The sequence below is a fragment of the Callorhinus ursinus genome, unplaced genomic scaffold (assembly GCF_003265705.2).
Source record: "Callorhinus ursinus isolate GAN/ISIS: 27379988/994484 unplaced genomic scaffold, GSC_fseal_2.0 scaffold9, whole genome shotgun sequence".
NCBI classification, from domain to species: Eukaryota; Metazoa; Chordata; class Mammalia; order Carnivora; family Otariidae; genus Callorhinus; species Callorhinus ursinus.
In genome coordinates this window covers 58,993,595-59,011,160 of record NW_027397071.1, presented here as the reverse complement: position 1 = coordinate 59,011,160, position 17,566 = coordinate 58,993,595, and positions in this window count along the sequence as shown.

The following is a 17,566-nucleotide window of genomic DNA, read 5'->3' as shown; positions in this document are numbered from 1 at the left end:
ACATCTTTGTCCTCCACAGTGTGTTAGGATCAGCGCCCCCGAAAGAAGCCTAGCGCCTCCAGGGTCCTCCTCCAGGCCTCTGAGGACGGGCAGCTCCCACATATGCTTGAATACAAGGCAAGGTCCCCCCCCGCCCAGTTTATCCCTCAGAGGAGGTGTTGCCTCATAGTTGAATCTTTACATAGTTTCACACTTATGGGACACTTGTTCAATTACTTTATTTTGAGAAACAAAGTTTTAGTTGGGAAATGCATATTGGACTAAACAAGCTCCAGTGTTTTGGACAGTTCTGAGAGTTACTCGAAAATTGGTAGAAAAGAGAGAGGGAGAACCTTATCACTGGCAGAGTCACCATTCAGAGGGGTGTGACCTGATGTTCTTTCGAAGGGGAAACTGAGGCCTGGGGAGGTGTGTGACCTCCCAGCGTGCAGACCCAGGCCTAGAATACAATGTCCCTGCTTGCTAGGACTCCAGGCTTTTGCAGGACAGTATGAATGGAGGACAGCAGGCCAGCCACAAGGCACACGAAACCTCTCTGCTTTCTTGGCCTTGAAGACAGAAGCCAGGTGACCTGAGTTCGAATTCCCAGCTTCCTTCCCTAACCAGCTGCATGACTGTGGGCACCTTGCCTCTCCTCTCGGGGCCTCGGCTTCCTCCCTTGCTGAGCGGACATCATGGCAGTGCCCTGTCCTAGGATGTCATGAGGGTCCAGCTGCTGCAGAATGGGGAGGCCCTCATTCCTTGGAGGCCGAGGGGCAGGGTGGGAACCTGCTGGAGGGTGCCTGTAGCGCATGGCAAAGCACGGGCAGGAGCGGGGCTGGGGCCCCAGCCGGTCCGAGAGCTATTGCCGTGGGAGCATGTGTTTGCCTCCGCAGGCCCTGAATGTCTTGTAAAACTCACAATTTGTTCAAAAGAATAAACAGCATGAAAGGGGGTGCAGAGCCTTCATCCAGGGCTGGTGGTGGGGAGGGGAGTGCCTCCGAGGCTGGTTTCCATTTAAACCAGATTTGGAGGCATCTGTTCTTGCAGAGCTCTGGGTCTGGGAAGCCCTGCCCGGTACAGACTGCGTGCTTGGCTCTGGCCCTGGATGAAGGACACAAGGCCTCACTTTCTCCATCTGTGCAGCAGGGATAACAGTAGGATTATTCTATACACTATAGGATTAATACATGCAAAGTGCTTAGAAAGTACCCAGGAAGATGAGCTGTTACTCTTATAGGAGATGCATGTGTACGTGTTCTGTGATGCCCAGAGGGATCAGCGCTGGTTGGAGGAAGCCTGGGACCTGTGGGACCTGTGGGACCTGGGGAGGCACCTGGCCAGCTTGAAGAGACAGAGGTTTCCTGGAGGAGGGGACACTGGTTTTCCCAACATAAATTGGGGACAGGGTGGACAGAGATGGGACCTGGCAGATAAGCAGCACGTGTAAAGGTTCTGAGGTTGGAAAGAAGTTTTCATATTTGAGGGGCGCCTGGGTGGCTCAGTCGTTAAGTGTCTGCCTTCGGCTCAGGTCAAGGTCCCAGGGTCCTGGGATCGGGCCCCGTGTCGGGCTCCTGGCTCAGCAGGAAGCCTGCTTCTCCCTCTCCCACTCCCCCTGCTTGTGTTCCCTCTCTCTGTCAAATAAATAAATAAAATATTTTTTTAATATATTTTTTATTTATTTATTTGAGAGAGAGAATGAAATAGAGAGAGTACATGAGAGGGGGGAGGGTCAGAGGGAGAAGCAGACTCCCTGCTGAGCAGAGTGCCCGACGCAGGACTCGATCCCAGGACTCCAGGATCATGACCTGAGCTGAAGGCAGTCAGTCGCCCAACCAACTGAGCCACCCAGGCGCCCAAAAATTTTTTTTTTTTTTAAAGAAATTTTCATATTTGAGAAACTGAAAGAAATTCTCTGGGGCTGAGAGATCCAGGGGCCGGGTCACATGGATCATGGGCTGTGCTTAGAGGATGCCCGAACCAGCCTGGGGCATCCCAGAAGCGTTCCTAAAGGAAATGACACCCAAGCTTGGTGTTGAAGAATGAGAAGGCATTAGTTTGTGAGGAAAGGAGGTGTTACAGGCAGAGGGAACAGCAGGTGCAAAGGCCCAGAGACCCAAGGGCACAGGGCATGGTGTGGGGTGAGCCTGGCCAGCTCGTTGGGTGAATGGGCTGAGAGTGGGATGAAAAAATGTCTGTTGGGCTCGGGAACAAGGGGTGATGGAGTGAATGTGAGGCAGGAAGGGCTAGTGGGAGAACACTTGGGCTCTGAAGGCAGGACAGAAATGGGAAGTGGCTGGTGAGGGCAGGCGGGCAGTGCGTGTGTGAAGCTGAGCTGAGACCGTCTCTTAGTGCTGCTGAGAAAAGAGCAGAAGAAAGGCTGCAGACGGAGGGGGCAGGGGATGGGGCATGGAGGATGGGGAGGGCTGTGGGTCTGTGGCCAGTGGTCACAAGAGGGCCATCAGATGTGGGTCTGGGGGGAGCAGGAGGGCAGGCCTGTGGTGGGGCTCTGGGAGGTAGGAGAGAAGGGAGATGGGAGGAGGCTTGCTGTGAGCTCCAGGAGAGTCTGTCGCCAGCACCTGGACAGGGCCGGCTCCTGGGCGTCTCCAGTGTGTGAGCATTGAGAGTGGAGGGGTGCGGAGCTGGGAGAGGGGCCCCAGGCCCCAAGGCTGGGGCAGCCCAGAGGCTGGGATGGGAACTCCAACTCGCCCTCAGCCTCCGTGAGCATCCCGGTGGTGCTGGGGGTCTGGGGCAAGAGGAGCAGCTGAGAGTCAGGCTGTGTGGAGGCAGGACAGTGGCAGCAGTGCAGGGAGAGGGGGGTGGCTGACCAGACGATTCTGGGGCCTGGGCAGGGGTGGGGGTGGGCCTCTGGCTTCTCATCTGGTCTCCCTGGCTCTGGAAACCCTCTCTCCAGGACCAGCGCATGCAGGATGGTGCACCCTCCCCAGCACCCCTGCGCCTGCTCCCTGGGCACATGTCACACCTGCCTGGCATCCCTAGGCTGTTCTCTGAGTCCTGAGTTAGGGGGAGATTAGTAATCTCCAAGTCCCTTCTGATGAATTGGTGTTCAAGAGCTTGTCCAAGGTTTTACAGTGAGTGCAAGTGGGATCCAGGTCTTTGGCCCCTTCCTCCACTGGGGACAGCCCCCTGCAGTCTCTGGGCCCCCCAGTCTCCTGCCCCCAGCACTTCAAGCAGGAAAAGCGCCTGTGGGGAAAGCTGAAGGAACAGCCACTAGAGGGCGCCATGACCCAAGCCAACCAGCTACTCCTAGCCGGAGTGCTCTGCGGTCTTTATTTATTATGTATTTCTAAGGGGCTGTTAGCTGCGATGAGAATTCTTAAGTTTATCATGGTGTAGGGTTTCTCCTGTCCTTGAGAGGAGGCAGGAAGTCCAGCTCGGTTCCCGGATCTGCCAGAGGCTTCGTGCCAGTCCTGCCAGTGTTCTCTGGGCCTGTTTGCCCTTGGTCTGTGATGGTGTCTTACTCCCCTGGGTGGCTGAGGGAAGGAGGGGGCCCAGAACAGCCTGTGCCCCCCACCCCACACCGCAGTGATCTGGCGCCTGCCCCCACCCACCCACTGCCTGTGGGGGCCTCCGGTAGTCCTCCTGGTCCTCAGGCTGCCCCCAGGCTCTAGAGGGCTCTGGGGTTTGTCGGAATGTTTCCACACTGGCCCAACCCTCACAGTTCTCTGGGAAATCAAGGGCAGGAGCCCTGACTCCACTGGTGTGGAAACTGAGGCCCAGGGAAGCGAATGCCTGAAAATGCCCACAGCTCTGCACTCTGGGCCTGGGGGCCAGGCTGGGCTCTGTTTCTTCCCTATTTGCGTGGAGCACCCAGGAGGCAGAAATCCCTAGGGACCAAGGTTAGGGGCCGCAGAGATCCTCATGAGCCCAGTAGAAGTCTACCTGGAGGAAGGGCACTGAGCCTAGACACAGCCCTGGAGTGTGGCCGCCGACCTTACAGGGCCTCAGAAGGGCTGGGGATCTGCCACTGTAGCACTTGCCCCACGTGGCTCTGAACCAGGGGACGGAAGATTGCTGAATGAGAAGGCGCTCGTACCTCTGGAGGCCGCCCCAGGCTGGACGTGCCTCCAAGCTCAACAGTCACCCTTCAGCTCCTTTCTTCTTTCATTCCAGGAGCAAGCAGTAACTGACCCCCTCCTGCTGAGACCCCCCCGGGCCAGCTCACTCCGACAGCAACCACTGCCCGTCCGCCTACTGCAGACCATGCAATGTGACCTGGGAAGTTCAGGGAAGAGTGTTCCAGACAGAGGGAACAGCATGAACAAATGTCTGGAAGCAAGAGGCAGAACTGAAAGCATGGGAGGGGAGCGGATGACGGGAAGAAGGCCAAGGCTCTGATCTGGGGGACCTGCGGCCTCACTAAGGCCTTTGAACTTTCAGCTGGGGGTAGGGGAGCTCGGATGTCTCTCACACTGGTCTGCACGTGTCCTTTCACCTGAAAGTCTCCCACCAGCCTGGGGCCTCCCATTGCTGTGTGAGCCCACCCCTGATACCCCCCAAAACACCGCCCCCTAGTGTTGAGCTGCCCCCACTGGATTGCAGGCTGGGAGGGGGCGGTGGAACTGGGTGGGTGGGAGCTGAGGCTGCAGAAGTAGGCAGCGAGGTGGGGGCGCAGGGGGCAGTGAGGAGGGTCGGTGGGGAGCAGCTGATTTGTTTTAGAGCAAGAGGCTCTGGGCTGCTTTTCTAAACTGCAGCATCAAAGGCTGCTTGGAAACGTGTACAGAATAAGGTGGAATATTATGGAAATTGTCTCCTCTGCTTTGTGGCCTGGGAATTCACGGTCATTGAGAAGAATTTCCCCTGGTTCCATATTTCCCCCTCTTTGAAAGTAAAGCTTTTGGATCAAATAAATGCAAATACATTTCTTCTGAACTCAACTGGCTTCACCAGCCATAACATTAATGGATTGAACTTTGTTCCAACCATCCTTCTGGCATTGGAGGGTCAAGCAGCCTCTCCTCCCCAGATTCAATGTGGTAACGTTCCCGTTCTCATCTTTCCCGTGACCATCACTTGCAGTCATGGGCCCCCGAGAGCTGCCTGGCAGTAGGGGACTCAACTCCTGCCCTCACTTGGCCATGCAAATATTTACCCAAGCATCAGTGTCTTCTGAGCTTCATTGTCTTCTACCAAGAGGGATTAATTATACCTACTGCTCGTTCATTTTAATTTTTCTCAAAGTAATGCAAACACATTGTTTCAAAGAACCAAATAGTATACTATGGACTTTGAACAAAAATCACCAGTCCCCACATTTTCCCTCTCACCCAGCCCCACTCCCAGCACCACTTTCCAGAGGCAGCTCCATTCAAACCCTGAAGCCATTTCTTCTTGGTCACTTTCCTAACTTCAGTACAATATGTTAACCGCTCATTCCTGACTCCTCACTTGGAGATACTGCTTTTGGCTTCCTGGGGAGGGCAGTGATGATCTTTCCTCTTCCCTCTTCCCCAGGCTCCCAGGAGTTGTGGCACACATAGTTTCATTAAGCAGATATCCTGGATTTCTGTTATCATAGCTGCGTAACTGTTCTCAGTTCCTCTGAGCACTGGACTCTGATTACTTTGTTTTTCTCGTACTTTTATGATTTTCCAGAATTAAGAACTGCCTTGTTTTCTCGTGTGTCTGGTTTTCTATGTTCCTCGTGTTAATTCTTCCCAAACCCTTTCTTTTTTTTAAATTTTTTCTTATTTAAGAAATATCTATACCTGACGTGGGGCTTGAACTCACAACCTCGAGATCAAGAGTCGTGTGCTGTAACTGTGCCAGCCAGGCGCCCCTTTCCCTAACCCTCCTGCTAGCCATGCGCCCAGCTCTCCCCATCACTGTCCGTGCTGCCAAATGTGTCAGAGCCCGCGGCTGCCTCCACCCCTGCTGCACTGTTGTCCGCTTGACCTTCACCTCGACACCTGCGCTGGCTCTCCTCTTTGTAAGGTCCCATGTCTTCTTGTCCTTGCTTTATTCTCTGGCTTAGTGGAGTTTATTCTCCAGTAACTTTGTGAAAAAACTAGCATGTCTGAAAATATCTTTGTTCTACACTCACCCTCGGTTAATAGTTTGGCTGGGCATAGAATTCTAGGTTGAAAATTGTCTTCATTCAGAATGTTTTAGATTTTTGCTCCACACTTGTCTCTGTGTGCTCTGAGTGTCGCTCTGAGAAATTCGACGACATTCTGATTCCTTATCTTTGTACAGGGCTTTCTGTTTCTTCTCTCCGTCTCCTCTTTTAAGGATTCCCTCCTTTATCCCTGGTTTTCTGAAGTTTTCAAATGATGTGCCTTGGTGAGGGGCTTGTTTTCATCCATTGTACTGGGCACCCAGTGAGCCCCTGGAAGCTGGAGGCTCACATCCTTCCATTCTGGAGATCTTTCTTATCATGCTTCTTTGATAACTTTCCTTCCTTCATTTTGTCTTTTCTCTCTTTCTGGAACATTTATTAGTCAGATATTGACTCTCTAGATTGATCCTCAATCCTCCTTACTTATGTTTTTCCTTATTCCCAATTTCTACATTTTTTTGCATACTCTCTGAGCGATTTCCTTCATGTTACCTTTCACGATTTGTATCAAATATTTCATTTCCGTTATCTCATTTGTTTCTTTTGATTTTGCTTTGCTACTGAGTTGTCTCTGTTTCCTCCAGGGTTTCTCCCCGACGTGTTCCTGGTCGTGATCCTTGCAGGCGCTAAAAACCCACAGGAAACTGTGCACCTGACTTCAGCAGCGGAAGAACACGACTTGTTGACTGTGGGCTTCACTGGGGTGAACTGGTGGCAAGTCAGCTTTTTCAGGAGGGCTCCAAATGCCCATTTCCAGAGGCCCACTACCGCAGAGAAGATTCTCCATCCTCCTCTCCTGTGTGTGTGTGTGTGTGTGCGCATATGTGTGTGGGGGGGTGGTGGTGGGTGGGGGCAGCTGTTTGGGTATTTCGGGGCCAGGATCCCCTCTGGGTCTGTCTCTAGAGAATGACCTCCATCTCCCAGGCTCCTGGGAGTGGCTGTGCAGGTTGGGAAAGGGGGGTACTGGGGAGTCTAACTGCTCCTACACTGGCTTGCCACCAGCCCCCTCCTTTTTAATCTGCCCCTCCCCCCTTCCTTAATATCTGGTGCCTCTGAGTCCTGAGCCTTTCTGGGGCATGCCCCCTCTGTAGCTATCGAGCTGCTTCTGCCCTGCTGGTTCAGGCTCCCCTCCCCGTCAGCCCCATCCTCCACCAGCAACTCTACTGTTCTCACAGTTTTTCTTATTTCTGTGCTGTCACCTTCACAGAGTTGTAGAAGGAGATGAGATCCACACTTATGTCTCATTTCTCTCCATTATTTCGGTTAGACTTTGCTTGGGTTAGGCCATCAGAGGGGCCAAAGAAACATCACTGTCGTGGTAACAGCCAGTATTTGTCCAGTGCTTCCTCCATTCCAAGAGCACTGTGAGGTACGTTACAATATATTATCTCGTGGGATTCTTTGTACCGCCCTAACAAGGGAAATCATAGATATGGAGCTGGGCCCAGGGAGGTGCATGACTCGCCCAAGGTCACCCAGTGAGGCCGGTCAAATTCCTCAGCCAGAGTCAGAGCCCTGGGTGGTCCTGGTTGGCCAACCTGTCCAGCCTCCCTCCTCCCCACCCCTGCCTGCTGCATTGGACTGAACTATGTCCAGTGCTCTGCTCACCCCATGTTTTCTGTCTCACTTCCACACCTTTGCACATGTTGTTCCCCTGGAGAGGAACCAAAGACACTGGGGGAAAGCTTGCGTGTAAGAATAAAGATTACCCAGGCTCCCAAGGCGGGGGTGAAAGCCCTCAACTCACCTCCCATGAGCCTTTGTGTCTGCAAGAGCACCTTTCCACAGTCTTTCTTTGTGGTTTCTCTAGAAATAAAACTCTTTCCTTTATTAATTTTGGTTTGTATAAAAGGTTTGCTTCAGCCTGTGCCTGGGATGTGTACCCTTCCCAGTGATTCTTTTTTGTAACTCGAGGAGAGGTTTGTTTTGTTTTTTTTTTTATAAATGGTGCCCAGGCTGTTAGTTTTCTGTCTCTGAGCTGACCAAGCAAGGGACAGGGTTTCATACTGATGAGAAACACACTGCCAGTGGGAAAAATAATAATTAGTCCTTTGGTGCTGCTACCCAGACGGTCACTTATTAAAATGCATGGATTTTGTCATCATTAAGAGGTTTATAAGAAATTCAGCACACACACTCTCTTTTTAAAAAAATAATGGCTTTATTGATATATAATTTACATACCATACAATTCACGCATTTAAAGTGTACAACTCAATGATTTTTAGCACACTCACAGTTGGGCAACCATCATCACAATTTTGCATTTTCAACGTCCCCAAAAGAAACCCCACACTCATTCGCGGTTACTCCCCATTCCCTCTCAAGCTCCCATCCTGGACAAACACGAATCTATTTTCTATTGCTCTACATTTGCCTACTTGGGACATTGCATCTAGAAGGAATCATAAATATGTGATCTTTTGTTACCAGCTCCATTTCATTTAGCATAATGTTCTCAAGGTTTGCCCATCTCACGGCAATATTAATACCTCATTTTTTCACTGCTCAATAATATTCCATTGTATGGACACACCACATTTTGTTTATGATGAACATTTGAGTTGTTTCTACTTTTTGGCTATCACCCATCATGTTGCTATGAATATTCATGTACAAGACTTTGTGTGGACATGTGTTTTCATTTCTCTTGGATTTTTATTCCACCTGAGAGTAGAATGACTAGGTCATATGTGAAGTCTATGTTTCACTTTTGAAGGAGCTGCCAAACTGTTTTCCATGGCAGCCACGCTATTGCATTCCCATATCGCCATTGCACATGTCTGAGGGTTCCGAGTTCTCCACAACCTCGCCGACCCTTGTTATTGTCTGACTTTTTGACGATAGCCATCCTAGTGGGTAGGCAGTGGTATCCTGGTGTGGTTTGGATTTGCATTTCCCTGGTAGCTAATGATGTTGAGCATCTTTTCATGTGCTTGTTGGCCATTTGTAAAGCTTCTTTGGAGCAATGTTGTTTCAGATCTTTTGCCCATTTTTTTAATCGGCTTGTCTTTTTATTATTGACTTGTAAAAGTTCTCTCTATATTCTAGATACAAGTCCCTTACCAGATATACGACTTGCAAGTACTTTCTCCCAATCTATAGATTGTCTTTTCACTTTAATTCTCTTTTTACTTCTTTTCTAAACTGGATGCTTTTTATTCCTTCGCCTAATAACCCTGGCTAGAACCTCTAGTATCCCATAGATGTCAGTTAGGTCTACTGGTTTATAGGATTGCTCAGCTCTTCTATTTCCTTGCTGATCTTCTGCCCACTTCTATCCATTATTGAAAGTGAGGTATTAAAGCCTCCAGCTATTACTGAATTGTCTATATCTCTTTTCAATTCTGTCAGTTTTTGCTTCATGCATTTTGGGCTCTGTTCTTCAGTGCATTTATGTTTATAATTGTTTTATCTTCTTGATGGATTGACTCTTTTATCACATATACCCCTTTATCTCTAGTAACAATTATTTTGGTTTGTTTTAAATTGGTTTTGGATAGACTTTTTAAAAAAATATTAGAACAGCAACTTCTCCCACAGGCTCCTACTGGGTTCCAGGCAAGGAATACGAGAGGCATGTCTAAGGCTCTGTCAAATGGTCACTCTCCCCTTTTCCTTCTCACCTAGGCAACAGTTCCAAGCCTCAGTGTCCCTACCTTTAAAATGAGAGGATCAGGACTTAGAGCTACTAAGATTTTCTTTAGCTCTTTTTGGGTTCAGGCATTCTGCAACTAATACTGATACCATGTTATTTATTAAATGCTTACTGTGTATCTAGCACTTTCAGATGGCTCGTCCCATTTACATAACTTCCAGTAAGGTGGAAATTTTTGTCCTTATTTTATAGCTTAGGAAGCTAAGGCTGAAGAAAGCCGGAGTGTATCTGGAAAGTAGGACTAGGCATGAAGAAGTAATAAATGTCGCCATCAACCCCATCTGCTAAAGACAAACCGCTCTTAACCTTTGGAAGTACATTCGTCTAAATCTTTCTTCTAGACGTGTATATATTTTTAGAAAATTGTTTTCACACCACATATACTGCCTTATTTCACTATATAACGTACCCAAAATATTGAGGGAAGGATTTCCTCACGGGCAGAGCCGAACAAAGATAAAAGAGGCCACTGCGTTTGTAGTAAGCACCTCATTAGGGGGAGCGTGTGAACACAGCTCTTGGTTCGCACAATGTGACAAGGGCTGTAATGGGGGCTGTTTACGAGCCTGTCTTCCCCCCTGGACTGCGAGGCTGCCCAGGGACAGGACGAGACTGGGGAATCTCACTATCCTGTGCCCAGCTCAGACAGGACGTGGAGACAGTGTGATGGACTGATCGGCATGAGCCAAGGGACTCAGGAGGAAAATGAGAAACAGCTGAGTCTAAAGTCTCTCTGGGCTGGGTCTCTTCAGGAAAAGGACTTGTGACAGAAGTGTCCTGGCCTGGGTTCTACACTTGGGGGCAACTTCCTATCCTTTCCTATCTGTAAGACAGGGATTGTCCTTTCTGAGATGGCCTGAGTAAAACTATAGGTCTTACTGACAAATGGACCTTGAAGCCGTGAGACTCGGGAGTTGGGGCCATCTCCTGGGGTGGGGGGTCTGGGGGCAACAGCTGTGTGGGAGTCACCAGCCAACCTGTTGGCATCCATGCTGTGTGACACACTGAGTGCTTTGTTGTGTGGAAGGAAGACTTGGGTGACCTGACCTAGAGCAACTCCTCAGGACACCTTATGTGGGACCATGGTTTTCCTTTTCTTAGTTGAGGGCATGGAGGCCCAGAGAGAGCTTGTCTAAGGATGCATAGCCAGGATTGGAATCGAGGTCACAGGCCCCGAGTAGACAGGCTGGGGTGTTCTGACCAGTGAGGCCTCTGCCCAAGACAGCCTGGGGTGATGTGAGCACTGCCCTGGGAATCCTGAGATCAGATCCACTGCCAAATTGACACATGTCCCCATTCAGACCATCTTCCTGGGCCTCTGTTTCCCTCCTTGCAACATGAGGTTTGGTTTAGAGTTATGGGGAGACTACTTGGGGCATTTGTCTAATGGGCAGTCCTCAAATGGAAGCAATATGGTTATATTTCTTGAGCACCTACTATGGGACAGTATTGCCCCATTTATTTGCGGGCTGAGGGAGGGCCATCGTCGCATATGACAGAGTAGAACCCCAGACTCAGTGAGGTGACCTGCCTACAGCCCCTCAGTCGGAGCAATTCTGGAGACACTGGAACCCCTGCCGTCAACACTCTGGGCTTCCCCATCTTTCGAGAGTGCCAAGCTCCCTGAGCCTCAGTTTCTCCATCAATAAAGAGAGAGTGGCGTGTGCCTGTTACATTCCAGGCCTCCCTGGGGCATCGAGCCACCTAGTAAAACCAGGCTCCGTGGAGATGGCAGCCCAACATGCAGCGCCTTGCTTAGCCTGGCAGACAGCCTCCCTCAGGGTTCAGTGACTTCACCCTGGGGCTGCCCTCCCACTCCCCCTTTGCTTCCTAGCAGAAGAAGCCCCTGAACTTCCTTTCTCGGGGATCGGGCTCCAGTCCCCTGCCAGGAGCCACCTCACGTTGCTCACTGTCTGGCGGTGGAGGAGAGACTGACGTGGAGGGAATCTTAGGTGAGGGCGAGGTGCCAAACGTGGGTGAAAATACCAGCTCGCCCAGCAACAGCCCACAAGGCAGGCCTCCTGTTCCACTACAGCTCTCGATTCCCCCAGGTGGTAACTGGGGTTGACCCCCAATCCCAGGAACGCATCGCAACCTGGCATCACAACACACTGTAAGGATTGGGGGACAGCAAAGTGCTGGGCCACAGAGGCTGGCCCGGGGCAAGGGCTTTGCAGTCAGGAGGACAGGAGCCCGAAGCCTGGCTTGCCCGTGTGTGCGCCTGGGCAATTGGTACCACCTCTCGGGCTGCTAGTCGTCTCATCTGTGAAATGGGGATGATAACCGGCCCTGCCGTGCAGGGCTGTGTGAGGTTAAATGACGACATGTAGGGCACCCACAGTGCCCGGCTCAGGGTAAGTGGGAGCCATTAGTGGAACCCCCGGATCGGCGTTCCCAGCCCTCCCTGTGCACACTGGAGCCTCTCGGGGAGCCTTCCACACACAGAAACCCTACCCTCCCTCAGAGGGCTGATTCCCCTGCTCACAGGTGGGGTCTGTGTGTGGAGGTGTGGAAACTCCCAGATGATTCCAATATGTCGCCACTGGGGGAGAAGATGATTCTGCTTTAAGCTACGCATCATGCAAATGGGTAAACAGCTGTCTCGGGCGGGGCCTTTCCTTCCTGAGACTTAATCTCTTTGAACATCACAACCATCCCTCACTGCCCCCACCCTCAGGGCCAGTCTGAACTCTTGAGCCTCGGTTTCCCCATCTGTGAGGGGAAATGCTGGTGAGATGCTGTCCCACCTGTGGCCTGGCCGCCCTCCAGATTCCAAAGGCCGACAGAAGCGCGTGTGCTCCAGCCTGCAGCCCTGGGTCAACATTGCTCTTTCCCTGCAGCCTCCAGACAAGGTTTGGTTTCTCAACACACGAGCTCCTAGTCTGGGAAACATGAGAACAGAGTCCCCCATCATGGCTGCCCCTTCCCGCTGTCCTGGGCTGCCTGGGTGTGAGGTCTGCCAGCCCCAAACCTCTGAGAAAATATTTAGGCAGTAACCCAAGCCTTGGCCACCTGCTTTCCCTGCGAACACGCAATTAATCACCTGGACACACATTGCCCTCAGTCCAGCCTCAGGAACGATGCTGGGTGGCAGGCCCCACTGCTGCCTACGTAGGCAGGAGACAGCTGCTGTCTCAGGTTGGGACTGAGAAGTGTCTGGAGATTGTGCGGTCCAGCCCTTGAACCCCTTGACCCAGGGACAGGACTGCTTCATAGCTTCATGTCCACTCTTGCTTGCATACCCCCAGGGATGGGGAGCTCACTTCATCCAAAGTAGTCCATTCTGCTTTAGAGGGCTTTGCCTTTTAGAAATCTGAGATTTGCCCCCAGCCCCACCTCCTGGGGTCCCAGCCTGCTCGGGGGTCTCCCAGTATAGTCAGCACCCTCTTTCCAGGGCACTCCGCAGAGCTTTCGGGTTGTCTTCAAAGTCCCCCTGAGTCTCTTGTACTCTGAGGCACACCTCCAGCACCAGCAACCACCTCAGGTATGAGGTGAGCAGACTTCTCCCTGTTCTGGCCTATGTTCTGCACAGACTCTTATCTGTCACTGGCAAATTAATCCAGAAAACCAACTGTGTGTCAGGCCCTGTGTGAGGCCCTGGGGACACAAGACCTCCAACATGGCCCCTGCTATGACAAGACAGGGCTACAGTAAAGACGAATTTGGGCCCCAGACCCCCCTCCAGGGCCCTAGTCTGAATTTGCCTCTCGTACCCATCTAGGCTGCCTGGGAAGCAAGGAAATCCCACCCTGGCCACCCTGGGACTGGGTCAGTTTTTTTTTCTGGAAAATGTCACACATACGTGAAAGTATAGAGGATATTATAACCAGCCCCAGAGAATAGTATAATAGGCCCATCCTCCAGCTTCAACATTTTCAACTTGAGGCAAAACCTGTTTCCATCCCCTCCACACTCCCACCTCCTCCAAATGATCCTGAAACCTGGCTTGCCCCCGTTCTTTGCTCTGACCAAACCCAGCACCGTGCCCCATGCTCCCTGGCCCCGTGGGAGCTCAGGCAGCACCGCCACCCTCCTACAGACACAGGGCACATCTCCTTGGTGGAAAGGCCTGGCACGCGGCTTCCTGGAGGCCCGATGCCTCACTGGCCCCTGGCGGGCCTTCTGCAGGGCCCGTTACACCATGGGCCCTGGGGCGCCTGGGAATAAACTGAAGAGTTTTGGCTCTGTCAGTTTTGGCTGCAGCCTTTCCTTCCTGGTTCACGCCCCGTTTGCATTTCCCTCCGAAGACACGATCACTTAGAAAGCTATAAATCCCTGGCAGGGCTGCCGGCCCAGGCGAGTATATAAATCAGGACTTGTAAGAGCCTAAGGGTTCCCTCCAGCTGGCGGAGAAGGGAGGGCGCCGAATGTCCTCGGGCCGCTCCCCGGGACCCAAGTCGGCAGGGGCAGGCAGCCCGGCGCTGGTGCCACCGACCGGCTCTGGACTTCCAGCTCTGCCCTCACTCTCTTGGGCTCAGTTCTTCACTCTGCAAAATGGGCTAATGACACTTAACCTCGCGGAGTGCCCTAACAACGTCGGTCCCGGCAGAGCCGGAAGGCAGGGAATGCCGTCGGTGTTCCGGTGGGCAGACAGGATGGGCTGGGCAGGGGGCAGGCTGGGGACCGGAGGCCTGGTTTCTCCACTGCTGGCCACTGACCTGCTCCGTAAACTTTGGACGCGTCACACTCTTGGGGCCAGTCTTCTCATTTGGAAAACGAGGGGTTGGATGGGGTGGTGAGCTCACAAATGCATGTTGCGGCCCCAGTCTGCATGAGGTTCTGTGCAGACAGGGCTCGGGTCCCTCGCTCCTGGCTCTCATGCCCCTCGGGTGTATTCAGCAAACAAGTAGTGAGCGCCTGCTGTGTGCTGCAGGGGCCGGGCAGTCAGCCGTGCGGAGGGCAGAGCAGGACTTGCCTCCTGAGCTTCCAGCGGGAGGCTCGCCTGCTCCCTTCACAGCAGCGGGCGGAGGGGCGTCCCGAGAGATAAAGCGAGCATGGCACCCCCGGCTCCCCCCTTGCTCGGTGCTCCGTTCGCCATGTGCCCTGGGATCCTCCATCCATGGAGAGGGGGCGGAGCTGGTGGCCTCTGTGGGCCTCTTAGTTCTTTCTGGTGGCCTGGGTCACGGGGGACCCCAAGGGCCAGCGGCAACAGAGACTCTGGAGTCCGAGGGAGTCCAGGCAGATCCAGGGATGGGGAAACCCTGTGCCCAGCATCAAGGGACCCTGGGCCTGGCCATGAAGGGTGGAAGGGGAGGTCCTGATACCCACTCTCCCCAGAGACCCCTGGTAGGTGGCCGAGGAGGGGAGTGAGTGACCGGAGGCCCCTGCCCCAAGGGCCTGTCCCACCAGCACTCTTCTGGGATGGCCTTTTTGGGTCCTCTCCCCCTAGCCACGAGGGCCCTGTGTTGCCTTGGGCCACAGACAGTGAGACGAGAGTCACTGAGGAGGGGGCAAGGCGGGGAGAATTAGGCACAGAAGAAAGACCTGCAGTTTAAAGAGGGCAGGGGAAAGACACACAAGGAAAAGAGACCCAGGGAGTGAACTGGGAGGGGCAGAGGAAGGGGGAAGGACAGAAATGGGGGGGACAAAAGGGCTCAGCAGAGATGGGGAGACGGAGGGTGGAGGGGCAGAGAGCTGCTGGGGGACCAGGGCGAGCAGTGACGGACAGCAGAGAGGGTCAGGGAACAATGGGATACAGCGGGACAGGAAGCGATGGAAGACACGGGCCCCTGATGGAGACAGGGATAAGGCCGGGTGGCGGACGGGTCAGGCCCAGCCTGGACTGGACAAAGGGGAGGGCGGCAGGGGCCCCCTGGAGTGGCTGCGCTGGAAGGGCAGTGCGGTCACCTGGCAGGCCTGGGCACCATGCCTGTACCCGGGGTCCCCCTTTGCGGGGGGCAGACTCTCGGGCAGACTCAGCTCCACTGCCCTATAGACCCCTCGGGGCCCCAAGCGGCGGTCCATCCCCCAGGGCCTCTCCAGGTACGAGATCCTAACCATTTCCACCTGACCCGAGGCCCCTGTGTGAGGGGGGCAGTAAGTACCCCGCCCTGTGATGGCAGCACAGTCCCGGCTGCAGTCCCGGGCAGTCGGTCAGAGCTCAGGAGGGGCCGCGGTTCTCAGCGTTTGCTAGAAAGCATGGCCAGGAAGGGAGCTCGGGTCCAGTCTCTTGGCGGGTCCTGCTGCAGAGGCCCACCCGCTGCTGTGTCCGCTAGACTAGGATGGAGACCTGCGGGCGTCTGGGCGGGAGGCCTCCTGGTGCCAAGAGGAGGAGCGGAGGCTCAGAGGAGACCCCAGCAAGGGACGGGGGCAGTCACATTTACAGCTCAGGGTCAGGATGAAAGCAGCTATGACTGAGTCCCTACTGTGTGCCGGGTCTTGTCTCCAGCTCACTCGTCTGTCTTTTCTCTTTCTCTTTTGTTTCTCTTTGCCTTTGTCCCCCTTTCTCCCTCTCTCTGTCTCTCAGAAACTAAATGGGATCCAACTGCCAGCTCCCTGTGTGTTCTCCTGCTCACGGCTCAGCCCTTTCATTATTAATAGAAATATGTCCTCATTGTACGGCTTAATTCTGCTTATCTGGAGCGGATTAAGTGCTTACAATGACATGCAGTATTGATTCCTGAGCATCTCTTTTAAAGGAATTTTGCCACGACCTAATTAGTTCCATAAAACCAGTGGAGGATGGGACTACGGGACCAGGGGCGCCTGGGAGTCAGGAGCCCTGGGTCCTCATCCAAGCTGCCCACGTGCTGTGTGGCATTCGGTCGGAATCTCCCTGCTGGGGGCCTGGACGGGGCCTGCTCTGGGAGCAGGAGGTGGGAGCCAGGTTGCCCCGAGTCCTTAAGGGCTGGAAGTGCAGTGGGTGAGAGGCACGTGCTCTGGAGCCCCATCCCCAGGTTTGAATCCCTGCTCTACCACCCTCTGGCTGTGCTTTCCCGGTCCCTCAGTCTCTGCATCTGTAAAATGGGGTCACTGTCAGGCTCCGGCAGGAAGCAAATGGGCGTCTGACCGGGGCAGGTGAGGAGAGTTGAAGGCAAGGGTTAGTTATGTACAACAGCATGGACGGGTGGCAGGCAAACGAGGGACAGACTTTCCTGAGTGGGGGCAGTTCCAGCCCCCAGTCCATGCCTGAAGAGGGAGGACAGGGGGCCCTGCCGTGACCGCCACAGTGTGGGGGGGCCCACGTGGCTGGAGCTGGGGTCTTAAGTGAGGGCAGAGCCCGCCCAGGGACCCTTGCTCTCCCCCTCCCTTCCCATGCGGGGCTCCTCACTGGCTGGAGCCAGCCGGGAGCCAGAGGGAAGGGAACCCAGGCACAGTCCCGACAGGTCGGCCCTGGACACAGAGCAGCACGCATGGGCTCCCTAGGTTGTAGGGAGAGACCGGGCACGTACACAGGTGGCAGCCTTAGTTCTGTCACCGCTTGGCTGGGTGGCTTCTCTGAACCCTGAACCTCTCTATAAAGAAGGGATTGGGGGGCACCTGGGTGGTGCAGTTGGTTAAGCGTCCGACTCTTGGTTTTGGCTCAGGTCCTGATCTTGGGGTTGTGGGATCGAGTCCTGCGTCGGGCTCCATGCTTGGTGTGGAGTCTAAGACTCTCTCTGCCCCTCCCCGACCCTGTGCTCTCTAAAATAAATAACCATTAAAAAAAAAAAAAGAAGAAGAAGAAGAAGGAAAAGAAGGGATTTACCAAACTTTTTCATCCTGCCTTGCCTCCCTGCCCCAGCCAATGTGGGACAACGAGGCATTCCTTTGAGCTGGGTTTGAATCCCGACTGCTCTGCCTCACCTAAAGGGGGACCGGAGCCTCCCCCACAGAGCCGCCCGAGGAGAGCCCGGCACACAGTAGGTCTG